Genomic DNA, 6,829 nt, shown 5'->3' with positions numbered 1-6,829 from the left:
TCCCTGTCCCATAGCAGGCATGGGCATCCCGTGTGACTGATGAAAGACTGACGCAAGTACCTATTTAATAGGTTGGCTTTTTCCTGGGCGTCAGTTGTCAGTTGCCCCATCTGGTTTAGCAGGGGTCCAACATTGCCCTTGCTTTTATTGTCCTTGATGCTTGAAGCTACTTGGAGTTCAGTTGCAGCCTTGGCTTTCCTGGTTTGCTCCCTGCAGAACCGGACCAGTGCAGAATTATCCTCCTTGGAGGTGAATCCCGTCCTCCATCCTTTGTAGAGAGGCAAAGGTAGAGAGGCAAAAAATGAATTTTATAGGCAATAAAGGCAATAAAAGCACATAAAGGTCTAGGAGGCATAGTAAAAATGTATGATTACTAGAAATTTTTTTTTCCTTTCTACTGGACACGTCTACATGTGCATATTAATGAGATACAATATACTCCAGTGCTTATAGCACCACAACTGGTTGTTCCTGGGCATGTGTTTACACATGCATCCAAGATTTCAGCAAGTTGACCTGGGTCAGAGCAGCCCCAGCTGGCAGGAGGTCCCAGGGGGGTCAGCCTGCCATCCCGGCGCCACTCCCCCTGGTTCAGTGTGATGCTAGGGCCTGCCTGAGACACAAGGGCACTTCAGTATGGGGCCAGTACCTGCTGCAGAGTAAATTAGTTTTCTCCAGGCTAACAGGGGTACATGTGTAGACGCATGACATTTCCTGGGCAGTTAACTAGTCTACTGCACAGTAAAAGTCTCGCATAAGGTGCCCACTCTGTTTTTTAACATACATCTTTAAAAACTATGCACAGTTTTTTTTGCCTTCTCAGTACTGGATAAATTCTGCCTTCAGCTACACCTCTGCTACTCTATTAATGTTGTTATTTGTAGGATAGAATTGCCTGAAGGACCTAGCTAAGATTAGGGCACCCATTGTACTAGGTACTGTAGTAACACATATTGAAAGACAGTCCTTGTCTCTAAGGATTTGTTATCTAAATACACAGGAAAGACAGCTGTTGGGAAGCACAGCAGAGAAATTAAATGACTTGCCCAAGATCACACAGAAGGTCATTAATAGTGCTGGGGATAGCTCTCCAGATTCCTATTCTAGTGCTGTACCCAATACACTATTCTTTCTATTGAACGCTGCAGACAGACTATGCACTATACTGTGTTGGCTTACGGTAATATAAGCACATATATTAATTTACTGTACATTTACTAAGGAAGGGATGACCTTGTAAAAAAGCAGGCCACAATTCCTAGAATTGAAAGGAACAGCATCCATGACAAGATAATAAACCCTGCTGTTCACAGGAGGCACAGCCCTTGTAGGGTCACAGTTGATCAAGCAATGGATGCATGGTGCTTGCCGGTGATTTGATGTAAAATTAAAATAATTATGTTCTAGGTCTTGCACCCCAAATGCATCCTAGTGTCCGGAACAACTCTAATAAACTTGTGCCCAAGATACCTCTCATTTCAAAGTGTTCTTTGAAACAAGGCTGGGTCTTCTTTAGATATATTAGACAACAAATAGATAAGAAAATAACTGGGGAGACGTCTCTATTTTAATTGATTTCTCAGTAACCCCCATTCCAGTTCCTTCCCTATTAGTGTTGGGGGAGTTACATGGGGAGAGAAAAGACAAGATGGTTGGGTATTATGCAAAGTGTAGTTCCAATCTAATTATGTGAGCCCTGGTTCCTGCAAGAACACAAAGCTTCTCTAGTACATGTCTGATTGCGGTTTGATGCCAACAGGAGGAGGAAATGATCTCAAAGAGATTTTAAATGAAAAAATCAACAGATTCTCTTCCCATTACCAGAGCCTTTGCTGGACATATCTAGTGGTGTGATGGAGAGTGAGATGGATAACTTAATATTTTATAACAACTTTATTTTAAGGTTGACATTTGAAGGGGAAAAAATAAAATATTTTTTTAAAAACAAATAACATGACAATGAGTTGACACTGACATTTAAATTAATTGACTTTTTAATTTTTTTTAAACTCTCTAGTCTCTGAGTTGTGATGGTAATCATTTGTCTTGCACTTGCTCTTCCTTTCTGCTTTTGCATGTGGAAAGTCAGGAGTGGGAGATTTAATTTGCTGAGTTTTAAGACATTAAAGAGTAATTTATACACTGAAGGCGCTTATTAGGAGAAAGTCTATTACATTTCCTGCAATAAATGTATTCTGATAAGACCTCAATATGCAGCACTCGTGTGAAAGCAGTGTAAAGCAAGTGTCAGGACCAGATAACAGTGTCTAAACAAACTTTGATTGCTAGTGGAAATCTAAAAACTGGGAAGGTTACAATACATTTCTAACTAGAAGGGTTTTTTTTTTTTTTCTAAATGGATAATGGGTAGTGAAGGATAGCTGTTTTCTTCAAAATGCTAATGCATAATTGACATTAATTCTGTATTCATTTTGAATTTTAACTATTAGTTCTTCATGCAATTGTCCACATACATGTTAATATTCTGGGTGTGCTCAGCCTCTGGACCTTTGACTGAAGACTTTTTGGCCTTAGTACGCATGAGAAAAAGTGCTCCATCCCCAGCACCCACCTGTGCAAAGACAGGGATAAAGGGTGGTGCGGACTTCCCTTTTCCACTATTCTTTTCAACCCAAGGTGTTGATCACCAGTTGTAGCCTTCAATCTTAAAATGCCTTTCTCCTCCTTTTACCCATCTGTATTCTCTTATCTTATTAGAGAGGATTCTGAAATTGGAGCGGGATGTTAGAGAATGCAATGAGTTCCAGAGGCTGGGAAAACCCTTAAATGATGATAGATTAAAATGTTTCGGGTTGTTTAGCAAGAAGACAAAAAAGTAAAACTACATAAAATAATGAAGGGTATACAAAGAGTAGCTTTGGTATGTCTGTTCTTCCGATCTCATCCCCCTTAGAGAAGGGGAGAAATAATGAAATTGAAAAAGTTCAGAAAGCTTTTTCATGTGATACAGCATTAGATCATGGAACTTATTTCCACAGGAAATTATTGAAGCCAACAAATTAGCAAGAGTCAAAAGAAAAACAATCATTTATATGTATATCAGGAATACCTGGAGTTAGGATGATTAATTATTTGAAGAAAGTTTTAATTTGTAATATTTGCTGCCACCTGTAACAACTGAAAGCTGCTTCTTCAGGAAAGGATGTGTAATAAAATACTTTGGCAGAGAATTTTAATGAAGAACAGACTCCTTTCAAAATGACTGCTGTCTTCTGTTACTCTCAGTCAGAGTAACAGTGAGAAGTGCTTTTAGTAAAGTGGCCTCTTTCAGAACGGCCAGTGGGAATGAAGTCCGCAGGAATACCCACAGAGAAAATAATGGCCGCCTGGGCATAGTACATGTTTAAATCCACTGCAGTTCAGCAAGGCACAGGATTAAGTGCTTTGTTAAACTGGGAGAGAGCTAGACACGTGTTTTGCTGAATAAGAGACTAACATGAGAAAGTGAGAATCATTTTCCAATTATCCTGAAGCTACTTCTACATACCCACCACACCCATTTCAGCTCCTTTCTAGGCACTGCTTGAAGCATGGGCTGGCTATTTTTCGGTAGTTGGATCAGTTTCTAAGTGCAGAAGACTGCATATTTTCTTTCCTTTCTGCCCTTGAATGTATTCAGGCAAAAACCCCAAAATACAGGAATAATCACTAATACCCAAAAATATCCAAAAAAGGTCAGTGTTTTATTTTTAATTTTGTATACCCTAATAAAGAGCTAATAAAAAAGTAGACGTACGACTGTTCCAAGTGTTTTGAGGTCTGCTAAGTCAAGTAATGCAAGCAGTGATTATGTTTCAGAGACAGCGTGGCTAATATGTCTTGAAGGGCTAGCACTCGTTCAGTAAGTAAGGTCAATTTTTGTGTGAGGCAGGAACATTCAGCATAAAAACAATATTAATAATTCACTGGGCATGCAGAGTAACAGAACGATGAGATAAAATGATGGAATAAAACCATAGCCTGAGACAAGGAAAGAGAAAGAGCCAACAGGTTGGGTGGGTGAAGATACCAGTTAAGGCTTTTTCTGAGGTGCACACACTATTTTGTGCTTGTAATACCACGGGACTTGGTAGTTCTGGTTGCTGTTGCTTGGGTGCATCTTCTGCTTGCCCTGCGCCAAAGTAACTCGGTGCAGCACCGTGCATCCTGTGCTCACTGCAGAAGAATGGAGAGAGAGAATGCTGATTGGTAGGTGGATACAATTTTGCTCTGGGGAGGAGAGAGACCAATTGCCTAAAGTGAGAATAAAAAGGAAATCTGTAGGGTTGGCAAGCCAGTCAATTGACCACACAGATGACTGCATTATTTTTGACCAGTCAAAACATTATAAGTTTTGCAAAAAACTCCCATATTTTTGTAGTTTTGACAGATATGATTTTTTAAAATTGTTTTTGACACATTTCTTTATGGAAAATGTGTGCTTTTTCTGTGTTTTATTTGGACCTATTGGCAATTTTTTTTTTTACTATTTTTGACCTATATTAGTCAGTTGACCAACCCTAGAAATGTGTAGCTTATATCCAAGCTCATCATTATCAAAACCCCTGTCCAACTACCACCTAGGCCCAGGAGCACCTAGACTCTACAGTTACTTAGGTTTTTGATGAAAAGTCTCTGGGGCTGCCTATACCCATGCTCGGAGCTGGGGTGAAGGGATGGGGCATTGTAATTAGATTGGTTCCCAGACACCCTGCCTAATTAAAACAGCTCAGCATCATGTGTATTAAGCAACCCCCCACCCAGTGTTTCAAAATGGCTGCAGTGTTGCTTTAACTAAACCTCATCAAATGAACTTTAGTTGAGTTAAAGCACCTCTGCAGGCATTTTGAAACACAAAGGGCTTAATACACGTGATGCCAAGGCAACGCTAGAGTGTTCTTATTGCAATGCATCACAGTACATCTATAGGCAGCCTGGGTACCTAAATTCTTCCCAGGAGCACTTCAGTCTTGACAGAGCTTAGTGGTAGGACACCTAACTCATGCTTACGGTGGGTTGGGATCCGCAAATTAGTTGTCCTTCCATCTGAGTCCCTGGAGGAGCTTGATCAGGTAGGTGTTGTTGGCAGCTCAATAGCAGGCACCTTTAAGTTTGGGATTAGGAATAGTTTTTCTCTCTCTTCAAAATTCTGAAACTCTTTCAAAGCCACGTACTAATACGTGATGAGTAACTTACCACTACTCAAAGTCCCTCCCTCCTTAAAAGGAGGTGTCCTGCTATCCACTGTCACCCTCTAACCCAGGCCTCCTAGCTTGAAGTTGAAAGAACAAGGAAAAGTTTTTCAAGGGCGCCCTTTTTCAAAGGCTCTGACTTTTTCTCCCCTGCATTGCTGTGAGCTATAGAAATTGGGTTGTGCTTAGTAAACTAATCGCAGCTTTGAAAGCCACTCTAAGTGATGGGGATTATCTCAATTATCATAGTTCTTTCAAGGTAACAAGTTTACGAGCATAGAGCGCATCAGGCTGATAATCCTCAACTTTGTGCTCCCGTATTTGTAAATTCTTTGCCACATCTGTAGGGCACAAAACAGAATTGCATCTATGCGATGCTTTACTTGCTCTGTGTCCTGACCCCTTTGAATTACAATGCACAAAATGTAATAGTCAAAATGACTACTGTTTTATACAGAAGCACACAGTAGCTTTGTGGTATGCTGCTGCCCACAGTTCTGTATTATCATGCACCCGGGAAGCTCCCTGCATCTAGAAAGTAGAGAGAAGTGCTCCAAGTTGTAGACTGCACATTTTCTTTCCTTTCTGTCCTTGAATGTATTCAGGCAAAACCCCCAAAATATAGGAATAATCACTAATACCCAAAAATATCCAAAAAAGGTCAGTGTTTTATTTTTAATTTTGTATACCCTAATAAAGAGCTAATAAAAAAGTAGATGCACAACTGTTCCAAGTGTTTTGAGGTCTGCTAAGTCAAGTAACGAAAGCAGTGAACCTGGAAGTGTTCAAAGGCTCTTCCATTACATTACAATTCCCACAGAATTGGATGTGCTGGGCCATGTAGACTGGGATGGTTTTCTGTCCCCAAGCCAGTACTGACCTGTGCTAGAGAAGCTGATGTCAGAACAGACAGCTCACACATTACTGGCTCATCCATTCTTTACTGCCTGACACTGCAGGCATATCTGTGTCTGCTTCTTGGAGCAATTCCTGGAGCCAGGGCTTGCTCCTATATGGAGTGATGCAAACTCTTTAGAACAGGGGTGGACAAAATTTGGCCTATGGACCAGATCTGGCCCACTGAGGGATTCTGGCCAACTAGCAGCCCAGTCCAGGTGTGGAGGGCAGCCCCAAGAGACTCCATTTCCCAGCCACTCCAATGGCAGCAGCTCCTTTGGGTGGCTACAGTCAGTGGATCCATCCCCACTGCCCGGACACCCTGGCCCATCTGCCTCAAGTCCTTTTTCAGATATGTGGGGAGCCAGAGGAAAAGCAAGGGCAACGTTGGACCCCTGCTAAACCACATGGGTCAACTCGCAACTGATGCCCAGAAAAAAGCCAACCTATTAAATAGGTATTTTGCGTCAGTCTTTCATCAGTCCCATGGGACGCCCATGCCTGCTATGGGACAGGGAGATCCGGCTGATGGGGATCCCCCACCCTCCATAAATGCTGACTTCATGAAGGAACACCTTGAGAAGCTGGATACCTTCAAGTCAGCCAGCCCTACAATCTGCACCCCAGGGTACTCAAGGAGCTGGTAAGCATCATAGCCCAGCCCCTGGCACGGATCTTTGAAAACTCCTGGCGCTCTGGTGTAGTGCCCGAAGACTGGAAGAAGGCCAATGTGGTGCCGA

This window comes from Crocodylus porosus, unplaced genomic scaffold (genome assembly GCF_001723895.1).
Source record: "Crocodylus porosus isolate Cpor-Errol unplaced genomic scaffold, CroPor_comp1, whole genome shotgun sequence".
NCBI classification, from domain to species: Eukaryota; Metazoa; Chordata; order Crocodylia; family Crocodylidae; genus Crocodylus; species Crocodylus porosus.
Note: the sequence above shows the minus strand (reverse complement) of the source record.